The 13,561-nt window shown below is 35.2% G+C and overlaps 1 long non-coding RNA gene across 1 annotated transcript; it reads right to left on the minus strand.

Annotated features, from left to right (window-relative positions):
• Positions 1-8,480: 8,480 nt before the first annotated feature.
• Positions 8,481-9,051, minus strand: LOC143620562 (uncharacterized). The gene is made up of 2 exons (XR_013151357.1): positions 8,991-9,051; positions 8,481-8,555 (listed from the first exon to the last, which is right to left on the minus strand). It is a non-coding gene; the product is annotated as an uncharacterized LOC143620562 (long non-coding RNA).
• Positions 9,052-13,561: the final 4,510 nt, after the last annotated feature.

Here is a 13,561-nt window from a genome sequence, read left to right on the forward strand (position 1 = left end):
GTTTAAAAGGGGTAAGTGAACTTACTGTTTGCGAAGTATTCCCAAAATAAATCACCAAGATGCGCGTCACAAGAAAAACTCTCTCTAGCGTTCTAAAACAACAAAGAGATTTTTCTAAGTGTCGGAATATTATCGAGTCTCTAGACCCGGCACATAATACCTATGCACACAACATGTTTCGTGTTTCGTTTGTGAATCGTGTGTGACTTTAACAAGTGTATTTGTGATACGTTACATGCGTGAGCAATTATTTACGTGTCATGTATTCATAATGTACATCACTAGCAATTACTCCCCGTAAGGGCAATTTAGTCAACACATAACAATTAACTAGCAATTATTCCCCACGAGGGCAATTTGGTCAAATCATGACAATCAATTAGCAATTATTCCCCGCAAGGGCATTTTGGTCAAAACACGACAATTAATTAGCAATCATTCCCCTCAAGGGCAATTTGGTCAAAACACGACAATTAATTAGCAATCATTCCCCTCAAGGGCAATTTGGTCAAAACACGATAATAAATTAGCAATCACGTTGTTTCATGCAACTTTCACAAAATTCAGCAACTAGTTTCTTAACGACAGAATTTCTACTTGAAAAACTAGTCTATCCCACCGATCATAGCATCACAATTAATTTACCAAAAATCATCACAAAAGAATATATGTCCTAGGTTTCTAGAACATATTTTATTATATTTTTATTCCACATAGGTTTCTCACAATAATCAAATCATTACAGCAAACTCATCACAGTCAAATTCATGCGCAACAGAATGTTATTTGAAATTCCCGTTAAACGAAAAATCCAATAAATGCAAGACCACTTGGGTTAGGTTCCTAACTCAACAAGTCAACTTTAAGAAGTGGAACCAACCCAATTGGTCTCGTAGCTCATGAGATATAACATTTACAAAACAACCTAACAGCAGGTCTAACAACTCAGCTTTGCACAACGTTTTTATAAAATCATAAAAGTTAACTTTTACACGTCCAAAAATTGCAAATTTATATTTTTTAGAAACTAGATTCAACCTAGTTTACTGTAGTATCAATTATCTCAATAAATTTTCACTTTTACACCCCGTTACAGTCAATCAAACAACAACAACACAATCTGTCCAGAAACTGTTTGCATCCAAACTCAACAATTTAACTATCTATGGACCACAAATCATTCATATAACATTCTAGACACCATAACTACTATCCATGCATATCAATTACACCATACATACATAGTTAGGGTTTTATTTGATCTCAAACTCAAAGACACAACAATTAACATGCAATAATATCACAACTAGTTATCAAATCATCATCAATACACCATCAAATCAACAACAATCATATGAACACCATACATAGGAAAAATCGGACCTAGGGTTTGTAATTTATACCTTCAAAAGCACCAATACAAGCAATAGGAAGGTAGGAGATGGCTAGAAACGGATATAGGATGCTTCAATTGTGAAAAACAAGATCAAAATCCAAGAGGTATGTGTGTGTGTGTGAACCGATTGTGAGGAGAGGGGGAGGGGGGGGGGGGGGTTTGGCCGTCGGCTATGTGAGGGAAAGAGGGAGGGGAGTTAGGGTTTATAATAATATTATTTAATAACATGTTACACTTTAGTCCCTAAACTTCCAAATGTTACATCTCTAGCTTAATTAACTTAGTTTTGCACATTGAGTTAACATTATATAGCATGTTATCACATAACACATAATCCTAACACATAATTATCACATAATTAGTGTTTTGACGTTTTTCGTTTATTCACCAATCGTTTGCGTCAACTCGTTTGCGTTTCGGTGCAATTCCCGAAAGACTACACTTGTAGTAAGTGTTAAGCGTCATTTAAACCCTAGTTTAAATGTAATGAGGTGTGCGTTATAGATTTAGTGATCTAAAGTTTGAATTGACGGAGTTGAGTTAACGGAGTAAACCTGAAATTGACGATTGTCACATCTAGTCAAACCCTTTAGCAACCTCAACTATGTTGTTGGAACCCTAGATGAATTCTCGATTTCTTGATTACTTGGAGAATGGTTGATCAAACTGATAAGTAATAGTATGAATGTATTTATTGATTTGAATATGTTATTATGAATCTGCCCCTTTTACAAATATTGACTCCTCCTTATAGGAGAGGAGGGGAAATAGATTACACAGAGTATAATATTGAAATCCTGGAGAGAAAGATATTTTCCCCCGGTTCTTTATCTTTCCCGCTGAACCCCTTTTCTCTATGTGTTCGTTGTGTCCTTTGTTGAGCCCAGGAGACAATGTTTGTTGGGCTATTCACCTGGACTAGGCAACAGTTCCTTCCTCTAACTATGATGTGAACCCACACTGATTATTCTCTATTTTAGTCCATCTCTATTAGGCTTTGTGGGCTTCCCCTTGGACCATTCATTTTCTTCTTATTTGGGATGTTCTATGAGCCTGTATCTCATGTAGGCTCTTCAAGTCCCCCAGTCCATTGTGCTTGTTATTTATGACAAGTACAATGGACTCACAATAAGTCTCTATTCTACCTCTGTTGTGACCTCTTGCGTGATCCACCTTAAACTTCAATTGAATGTTGGTTCTCGACTAAGGAGTTTTCTTTTGGAACCATTGTTCTCTTTAACTTAGACCTCATCCATTTCGACAACATAGCTCGACACATGTGTTATTCTAACCCTTTGTTTCGGGTTGGTACTACCACTTGTTTAGATCGATTAGATCAGCCCCCAATCCTCTAGAACCCTTGATTTCGTTTAATTACTTTGGAAGGTGTTTTGGTTACTCTCTTTCAGGCTTCCTTTCTTTAGCCACCTTTACTTTGAGCTCGTGTTTGCTGCTGAGCCTATTTCTTTTACCATTTGGAGAACCCATTTCAAAGGTAACCTCTTTAAGTCTCCCCATTCCATTGTGCTAATTATTTATGATGAGTGTAATGAACTTTTATCAGTCCGCTCTACATTTTTGATTCACCCATCACGACGCTTTCTTTATTCTCCAGAGGTGTTCGTTAATGTTGTTTTCTCTATTTGCCCGATTTTTGTGTTATCTCAAACAACTCAACACTTCTCTATGTACCTTTTAAAGATATTTGTCCATCTTCGAACTTTCTTCACAAGGTTAGTGCCCATATCCTTTGTCGATATCACCATTATCTCATCAATTGCTAGAGTGAGAATGCTATTCTTAGGCTCATTTCCACATTAGCTTCCTCAAGTATTCCCCGTCTATTATCCATGTAACTTACGATAAAGGCAATGGACGAAACCCCGATCTGACTCATCCTTACCTTTCTTTGATTTATATTATCTAATCCCTTTTATTTTTTCAGCCCATTACTTGCCCACACCTGAACCAACGACATTTTTGAAAATGTCTCTCCTTCTTCCCTCAAGATGTCATGATACCTTTCGAATCATCTACCTTTCTCTTAACTGTTGGCTCCCTTTTCCCACTTTGAAATTTACATTTCCTATCTTCTTCTTATCTGGTTGGAGTAACTAGTACTCTCCCAGTATTTTGGTTTCTCGTGGGCTTTCCTGACTTGGTCCTTATCATGGGACAGAGACCTATTTTCATAGAAGGCTTTACAAGCCCCCTAGTCCTTATTATTTATGATAAGGACAAGAGAATAATGTAGTCATAGCCCATCTTTCTTATCACATATGGGATAGGTTCATCCTTTTTAGAGCCATTCATTGGGCTAGTTTTGGACGAGTTCATTGGGCTAGTTTTGGACGAGATCCTCTTTCGATACATGGCTAAGGTAGATGATATTTAGTTCACACGAGCTTAACCTAGTTCTCTTGATAGTTTGAATCTACCATGATATAAATACACAGTTCCTCTTCTATATAATAAAGAATGAGTAAAACATAAACACAATGGGTTGATTCCTTTTTGACTTATCAAATTTGGGCCTAGTAAGGTTGAGATGGTGAAGTATTGGGATGAGATAAGGACCAAGCATTACAAACTCATCCCCATACATTGGGCCCAGTCCTGTAATTGTCTCTTCATGTCCCCAGTCCCTTATGCTAATTATTTATGATTGTGATAAGGGACTTTAAGCCCAAGTTTCTTTAGCATAACCAAAACAAGGTTATCCTACTATCCTTGGGAGTTGTTAAGTCCAAGTTTCTTGGGAGTTGTTAGTAGCCAATTGACAGGCTCTAATAATGATCATGCTATCCTTGATTTTTTTAGTGTAGGACATAAAGACGAAGACATAAACAATCTCCAATGTGATAATATACGATGAAAATGTATCATCCTACCGACATTAATGATAATTTGGATTCTTTCTATATGTTTATTCTGCAAAGTATTGTCTGTTAATATGAACAAACCAAGTTAACAATGTTAGTGGATATTATGTTTTGATTCGAGGTTGTATTTAAGCACATTTTGGGCTATAAGGTTCACCTCATGCTCGCGGGTGTATCATGATGTTTTCAATTTGTATGCAGAGGTATTATAAGGTCTCCAACCTGTGAAGTGGATGTAGTAGGATGGCTCTCAATTTGTAGCTGGGATTTCCTTCACTCATTGTGAAGGAGATTCGATTTTGTTTCCTCATTGGGGGAGGGCGTATATGGATGGTGTCTCATTTAGTGGAAAACATTTAAGTCGTGAGACTCCTATAAGGGGTTATCCCATTAGGGGGGGGGGGGGGGGTTTAATGTAAGTTCTTAGCCTTTCAGAAGTGGTTATTTTCATTTGGGGAAATTATAAGTATTAAGCCTCATTGATGGGGCTATTTTATACGGGGGTATTTATAAGTATTGAGCCTCATTGATGAGGCTAATTTTGTATATGGATCCAAGCCCCTCACCCGGGCCTTCTTTTCACACTTGTGAAGGAGAACTGATGTCATTTTACCATTAGTGGAGAATTATAAGAATGGTGCATCTTTTAGAGGGCTTTATCCTATCTGGGAGAATTATAAGAATGGTGCATCCTTTAAAGGGCTTTATCCCATCTGGGGGAACTGTAAGTATGATGCCTCTTTTAGAGGGCTTTATCCCATTAGGGGAATTATAAGTATGGTCGACCAATTATTATTTGTTAATCATAAGTATAAAAACATAATTAATTGATATATGTTAGAAGTCTTTAATCTAGCTGTATGAGGATTCCCTCGCTTGTCCCATGACCCCTTTGATGTCTTTTATCTCAACTTCTTTGAGTAATTTATCCTCGAATGATGAAGGAGGTTACTCCTAATAAATCTCGAGAGCCTTCCAGATAGATTCGTTATGAAACATGAGTGGTTGCTATTCCAGATCTTCTAGATCAATTCATTGGAAGGGAACTATTCTCCTTGGAAGTCTCTCTAAAATGGTGATTTCTTTATGAGATATGTCTTCATACATAGAAGCTCATGAATGAGGTCCCTCTTGCTTTATTAAATAGCCTTTAATAACGAAAACCCACAACACAATGATGCAATGTCAAATTAGCCCCCCAGCTCCATGTTGGTGTAGGGAGGGGGTTCCTTCTGAATGGGATTCAGTTTTCACATGTGTCATCCCCTGGACAGAGATTTCTCTTCTTTATAAAAAAACTCTTGTATGGGATGTTGTTGATGTAGTAAGTAGATCTGAGGGGGCTTTTTCTCCTATAGATAAAATTCGTGAAATTCAAAAGGTTGTCGTGGAAGGATCTCCTTCCTCACGGAAGGGTCTTCTCGAATACATCATCTAATGGAAAGGGGATTATTCTTCATTGGAGGAAAATCTTGCCATATGAGATGTTGTTATAAAAGGCTCTCCTTCCTTATGGGAGGAACTTTTCAAATACTTCCTTCATTGGAAAATGGATTATCCTTCTTAAAAAATAAAATACGGAGGCGGTTGTTTTCCTTTGTAGAGAACTCTTACCCCAATGATATCTTTTTCTTAGAAGAATTTTTAAACACCTAATCTCTTGGAAATGGTATCTTCTTCTTTGGAAAATATTCTTGTAATATGGCTCGTGGCTTCAGTATGGATTGTCTGGGCTGAGTATTTGTAATGAAGGGATTGTTTTGGAAGAAGCATCATTATGAATGGATTATCTTTAGAGGAAGCTTCCTTCTTGGAAGGGGCTCCGTTATGACTTGCTCGTCTTGGAAGATGCTTTGTTATGAAGGAATATGGTTCATGTGGGTATGTAATATCACATCAAATTTTAAAAAGAAACTTCCAATCAACTTTTTAAAAGTGCACCTCCTATCACTTTTTAAAAGTGGACTTCCTATCAACCCATTTTTTTTATATTAAGTAGACGGAATACACTGCACACATGTATTGAAAATTTGAGTTTGTTTTATTTTTTCTTCTTTATAACAAAAGATTGTGAAATCCAATAATATGGATTTTAAGTATTTTTTATAATCTAAAAAGAGAAAGAAAAAAAATTATGGTTTTTTACCACTAGGGTCAAATCCTCTGACCCTATATTCACCTAGATTTTATCACCCCTTTTTCTTTGGTATAAGAACATAAAAATATAATTAAAATATATAAATGATTAAAGATACCTTTTATGTGTTTATCCATCTAGGGCGGTTGAACTTGTTGACCCCCATTTCTAACCGGACAACTTAACCGCGAAAAACCGACTATGACTCACCAAGATCTACCTATGAGCATTCGCGAAACATTTATCCCATCTTTAGAGCTCAAAAGTAAGTCTCACATCACTCTAATTTGCCTCTTTAAACTGATTCCCGGGATTCCGACAATGCAACAGATCCAATAACCCTTGTTTTATCAAAGCATGTCTATCAATTACAACCAGGTTGGACTAGATCAGGTTTTATAAGCTCCAACAACCGGCGACGTCGACTTCAGATTCAACAGTCCGACGACGAGGGCATAGTTGAAACCAACAAAAGAAGATGGGTATGTGTCTTGTTGGTTGAAAGCAATCATTATACCTGAATTTTCAATACACGCCGGAGAATATATCAAAACTCTTGACATCAAATAATTTTTCAAAAAGTTGGAAAAAGATTCCGGCAAAGAAAATACGTTGTAGAACCGAGAACCTTTTTCCGGCGAGAAAACGATGGCGGAGATGTATTTGATGGTGGTCATCGTCTAAGTCGGAAGGAAACAGTAGTGACATTCCCTTTAGGCTCTGATTGTCCATTCTTCTTTCAAGGTTTTGGTGAGACTTTCAATCAAGCAAGTCTCATGGATGGCGCCAATGTTTTGGAACCCTAGATGAATTCTCGAGTTCTTAATTACTTGGAGAATGGTTGATCAGATTGATAAGTAATAGTATGAATGTTTTTATTCATTTGAATATGTTATTATGAATGTTTTTATTCTTAATTACTTGGAGAATGGTTGATCAGATTGACAAATATTGAGTCCTTCTTCTTATAAGAGAGGAGGGGATATAGATTACATAGAGTATGATATTGAAATCCTGGGGAAAGAGCTATTTCCCCCCGTTCTTTGTCTTTCCCGCTTTACCTTCCTTATCTCTATGTGTCCGTTGTCCTTTGTTGAGCCTAGGAGACAATGTTTCTTGGGTCATTCACCTGGACCAGGCAACAGTGCCCTCCTCTAGCTATGATGTGACGCCACACTGATTATTCTCTATTTTACTCCATCTCTATTGGGCTTTGTGGGCTTTCCCTTGGACCCTTCATTTTATTCTTATTTGGACTATTCTGTGAACCCGTAATTCACCGTTAATGAAAATCCAAGGAACAGTTGGTTGTTTTGTGGCAATCATCAAGTCATAATTCTATGACGAGGCTAGGACGCTTATGTTTTGCAACAATCATCAAGTCACAAGTCACAACCATATCTATCCTATTTAATTATTCATCAAGTCACAAGTCACAAGTCACAACCCTATCTATCCTGTTTAATAATTATTTCTTCCGTAAAGCTTTTGTGGACAATTTGTTTTTTATATGTGAAATGTGACCTCCCATATGTTTTAATTTCTTAAATACAAATTAGGGATAATTGTATCAATGTTATTATTTATTTTATTTACACTTCTAATATACCATTTTAAATTATTCTTCACATACAGTGCATTTTAAACAATGTAAAAAAGGATAATTCCTAAAATGTTATTTTTATATACGGAGATTCCGTTTATGTTTCCACATTTAAAGGGTTCCATATATACATCATCCGATCATAGGTTGGGCCGGCTAATTGCAACACTTAAATTTTGGGGCTTAAGTCAACTACTTGTGAAAAAAAGAGATTTTTTTGGAGTAATACACAAGAAAAAGAAACCTTAACTTATTGTCACAGCCCTCGAACCCATACCCCGGGAGGGGAGCCGTGAACGCGAGTGGTGGTATCGGTGTTTATTATTTAGCAGCGGAAAATTTATCAGGGCCGTAGTTAGGAAAAATTATCAGAGTGTAAAACACCATGATTTTTATTTCATCAGGTTGGATAAAACTCATTTATCCTTACAAATATTTTATAGGGATAAACCCTATTTTACAACAAAAACATGTTTCTTTATTCTGGTGATAAGCCACTTATTTAAGCTGGAAGGCCCACAGGCACCATTCCTTTATCTTTATCATCTCACCTGAAACATGTTTTAAAATATTTGATCAACGGAAAATACTGGTGAGTACATTCATTTATAATGACACATATACAATTACAACATTAAGATGTTTGTACATCTGCCTGCTTACAAATTACCGAAAGGTACTTGTCACTAGACCGTATCTATGACTGTGGTCATATTACTTATTGGCTAACACTTGTCCAATAAGTAACGTGTAATAGCCCAGTAGGCAAGCCTTGTATATAAAACCCCACAATACCAGTAGTAACCATCCCATAAGTCTACAGGGACTTAATCACTGTAATGTATTTTAAAATACTTTATAAATACATTTGAAAATATTTAGACAATCTATCATGGGTTTTGTAGGTTTTGAAATCACCATGACAGTGTCGGAAAAATAGTTGTCTCACGCAAATGTGAGTGGCATAAAAACTTGAATGTCTCACCTTGCAAGTTTACGGTTTAGGAGCTTCCTGGTATTAAGCACCTAGGTTAAATACCATGTAGTAAAGCTAAGTTAATATAAACCAATAATCATAACGATAATCACGAGATTAGAAATTTACACGATGACACAATGTCTTACCTTATTCAGGTAGAACTTTTGGATTCGTGTATAAAAAGCTTCTTTCGATCGGATAGGATATCGTTACGACCACTCGGGTATTATACCAACATACTTAAGAAAATTTGAGAGAGAAAGAAAAATTCAGAGCAGAGAATGAAGGCTGATTTCTGCCCCTTTTATAGCTGATTTTCTGACCCATCGGGTACCGCGATGGGTTCAATAAACAGGCGTCGCGTACCGCGATGGGTTGATGAGTCATCCCCATTTCTGACGCGTGTCAGGTAACGTGGCAGTCTGCGTAACATCCACGTCGCGTACCGCGATGGGTTGATTTTCTAAAAATTCAAATTTTCCACAAAAATACTAAGGCGGCATCAAAGCGCCACATTGCGCCCATCACACTTCGCCCGAGCCCGTGCGCGTGCGCGTGCTTACGCACCCTCCGCTAGGACCACTTGAGAGTGACCTATCACATAAGAATATTACTATGGAAACTCACTTCCTTATAAAGAGCTTCCATTTTCTTTCAAGTTTCCATGTGGGATCAAATTCCCTTCCATACTTATACCCATGTAGAAATTCCATATTTTTCCATCTTTCAATGTTGGATGAACCCATCCTTTCATTTATTCAAAATGGGGTATTTCCATTTTCTTAGTTTATAATTTTCATTATATTTTTTGGAAAATTTGGAAATGTCATATTCTCCCCACATTGGAATAAATCTCGTCCTCGAGATCCTTAAAAGAGGTTAGTCTAACTTATCTGCATATGTAATTGATGCAGTCAGTTAATGATATAGAATATCATAAGTAATTGTAAATTTCTAAGCACAATGGCCAGTTGTGTTTAATTATTTACCTTACTTTTGTATTCTAAACATTTACTGATGTTAACTAGGTTATATTTTCGATTTAGTCTTCTTTTGAACCATTCTTCTTGATTAACATTTCAGCTAATCTTATATAATGATGACAACTTTCCCTTCTTTCTAAATTGAATTACTTCTTTCCATGGAGACCTTTTCCGTAATACTCTATCTCAAATCTCGAATTTCTATTGGCTTGCGTAGATGATCTACATAACTTTTATGATGATCCCTTGTTGTTTTTTTCGTATTTGTAAATCTAAGCATCTGTTCCTCATATTTCTGCTCAACACACTAGAACTTGACACTTTTGTCCATAAAGTGTTTTAAATGAGGTAGCATTAATGCATAAGTGACAACCATTTCTACTAGTGGTAAATGATTATTCCAATTTATTGCCCAAGCTCTTAGCATGCAATCTAATGTTTGATGGTCCTTTCATTTTGACCATTAGTCTTTGCATGGTATGTTATGCTTAAGTTTATTCTTGTTTACATAGCTATCTGAAAATTCTTCCAAAATGAGAAGTGAATCGATTATCTCGATCATACACTAAGGATAATAGAACTCCATAAAATGAGACAATCTTGTCTACAACTAATTTTTCTATTTAAAAGTTCCTTTCATTGGTATACAATGAGTTGTTCATGTTATCTATCCACAATCATCCAGATTGTGCCATTACCTTTTCTTGCCATAGGTAATTAACAAATCCCATTGTTATTAATTTCCTATTTCTATTTTGACAAATCTAATTTGTTGAAGTAATCCTAAATGGCCTGTGATTTTCAGCTTTCCACTTGCGAACAAGTTGAACATGTTGATACTTAATCTGCCAGTAGATTTTCTTCCATCCTAATAAATCTTATTCCTTTAAGACGTATTGTATATTTGTTTCCTTGAGAATCCTTTCTCGTAGATTTCTTTGGGTAAGTATCCAGGTTCTTCTTTTTCCTGGAATTTCCAAATTCCATTATTATCATTTTCTATTTCTATTTCTTTCAATCCTTTAGTATCATTAGTAGTAGCTGCCTCATGAGTATTTCTTAATTGCTCTTTTAAATCAATCTGCAGATTTAGTTTAAGAGCATACACTTGTATTGATTTTCTCATGATGCTTACTGCTTTAAGCATTTGCCAACATATTAGGCTAATGATACTAAAATCTATACTTGCTAAAATTTTTCCATAGAGCGTACTTCGCCGCCTCCATGGTAGCTCAAGAAGCTGTGTGGATTTAGAAAGTTCATTGCCGATCTAGGGGTAGTTCGTACCATTCAGGACCTCTAGAATTTTTTGTGACAACGAGGGTGCGCTTGCTAAAATCAAGGAACCTCGTGCACATCAAAATACAAGGCACATTGAGCGGAGATTCAACTACATATGGGATGAAGTTGAAAAGGGAAAGATATGTATTCACAAAGTTCACATGATCAAAACATTGCGGATCCACTCACGAAGCTCCTAGAAAAGCCAAAGCATGAGGGTCATATTTGTGCCTTAGGACTTCGATATTCTAGTGATTGGATTTGATTAAATTTTGTATTTGAATTATCAAAACAATTATTATCTTAACTCAATCATATGGTTTTGGTTATAATTATGTTTTTGAGTTATGTTCCACTTTGCATGTTTAAATCCGTGAATAAGTAATTATTCTAAATGTCCGTAGTCGATCATATTTGTGGGAACAAATATGAAGGAAAGACTATTATGAACTTGGATTGGTAGATATTCATGAAGTATGAATATAGCAAGGGTTTGCTGCCAAGGTTCATAGATATTTAAATATTGGACTGGCCTACATAGGTTGAGCTCCTTTTGCTAAAAATATATTTTAAACTTTGATTATCCGTGAATACCAAAAGCTTACTGTCATACTATAATGCCTCTAGATCTTTAGGGCAAAATTTATTGCTCCTAATTCTTGATCATGTATTGTATAATTTTCTTCATGGTTCTCCAGTTGTCTAGATGCATAATAACTTTCTCATATCGCATTAGCATACATTCCAATCCTAATTAGGAAGTATTACAACAAACTTTCAATTCCTTCTATTAAGGGGAATTACAAGGTATTCGATAACTTTTGTATTCTAAATTACAAAATCTCCTTATTGCCTGGTTCATTATTTAAAATTCTTGCATGTTAACAAGACTTCTATTCGAGGAATATTTTGAATGAAAAATTTATAATATTCTGCTAATCCTGAGAAACTATGATTTCTGTATGAGTTTTAAGAATTTCCCATAGCTTCTATTTTGGTAGGGTCCATGAATATTTTCGTGGTTAATCAAATGACCTAAATATTATACTTTAAAATTTACACTTTAAGAATTTAGCATAAAGCTGTTCTTTTCTCAATAGTGTCAAAAGAGTGTGAAGATGTTTGACATGATCATAACTAGTTTTGGAATTAACAAGTATATCGTCTATACAAACGATTACAAATTTATCCAAATTTGATTTATATATATGATTTATCATATCCATAAATATAGCTTGGGCATTGTTTAAACCAAACAACATTATTGTAAACTTGTAGTTATCATCTCCCGATCTATAAACAGTCTTAAGAATATCTTGTTCTCTAATGTTTCAAATACCTTTTTGAATCTTTCTTTGTTGGTTATCTATATTGCTGTTGACTTGGTTAGTTGTTTTAATCTATAATTACTGACACCGATTAACTTGGTTTAAGGTTTAAAATTTGCTTGTCTGTGTTTATATAGATTTTCACTTGTCAAGGAATAACGTTACTATAAGTCATTAATCTTTTCTTTTCCTTAATTTATTGTATCCTGAACATAAATCGATTTTAGAAAATTATCGAGCTCCTTAAGGTTTGATCAAAATAGATTATCAGTTCTCGATAAGGAATACCGATTCTTAATTGTGACTTTATTCAGTTTTCTATAATCGATACACATATTTATCGATTCAACTTAAACAGCACTGGTTCTTCTTAAGTGATGAGCTTGGTCTTATAAATCCTTTTTCTAGTAATTCGTCTAATTGCTTCCTTAATTATAGTATTTCTGTTGGTGCTTAACAATAAGGTGTTTTAGCAACTGGCGCTACTTCTAGTATGACATAAATTCTAAATGTTATTTTCTCGATCTGGTGATTGTCCAAGTAAATCTCTTGGAAAGACATCAGCATATTCTGATACTATGCCTTACTTTCTTAGGTAGTTTGTTGCTTTCTTGAACTTTATAGGCTTAGAAATCTTGTCTCCTTGAAATTGTAATAATCTCTCATTTTGGCATACAATCTCAACATAATTCTTATTACACAGGATTTGATCATGATTGGCTACTAACCAATCCATTGAATCCGATAAATTTTGCTTAGAATCTAATAACCCTATCTTCTCTTATGAATATCAAATTTGGAATATAAATTTAAAAATTGTTGATCATCGCGACTTTTACTTTGTTTATATGTATCATTTCTATTTTACATTTTATATATTTTACCTATACCAAAAAGCAAAATACGATAATTATAACATATATAATAATATGTTTTAGTGGTTTTTTTAGATGTATGATTTCCAATCGTAAT

Source organism: Bidens hawaiensis, unplaced genomic scaffold (genome assembly GCF_021521415.1).
Source record: "Bidens hawaiensis isolate Kalapana, Puna unplaced genomic scaffold, B.hawaiensis_p1.1 tig00002617_1, whole genome shotgun sequence".
Classification (NCBI taxonomy): domain Eukaryota; kingdom Viridiplantae; phylum Streptophyta; class Magnoliopsida; order Asterales; family Asteraceae; genus Bidens; species Bidens hawaiensis.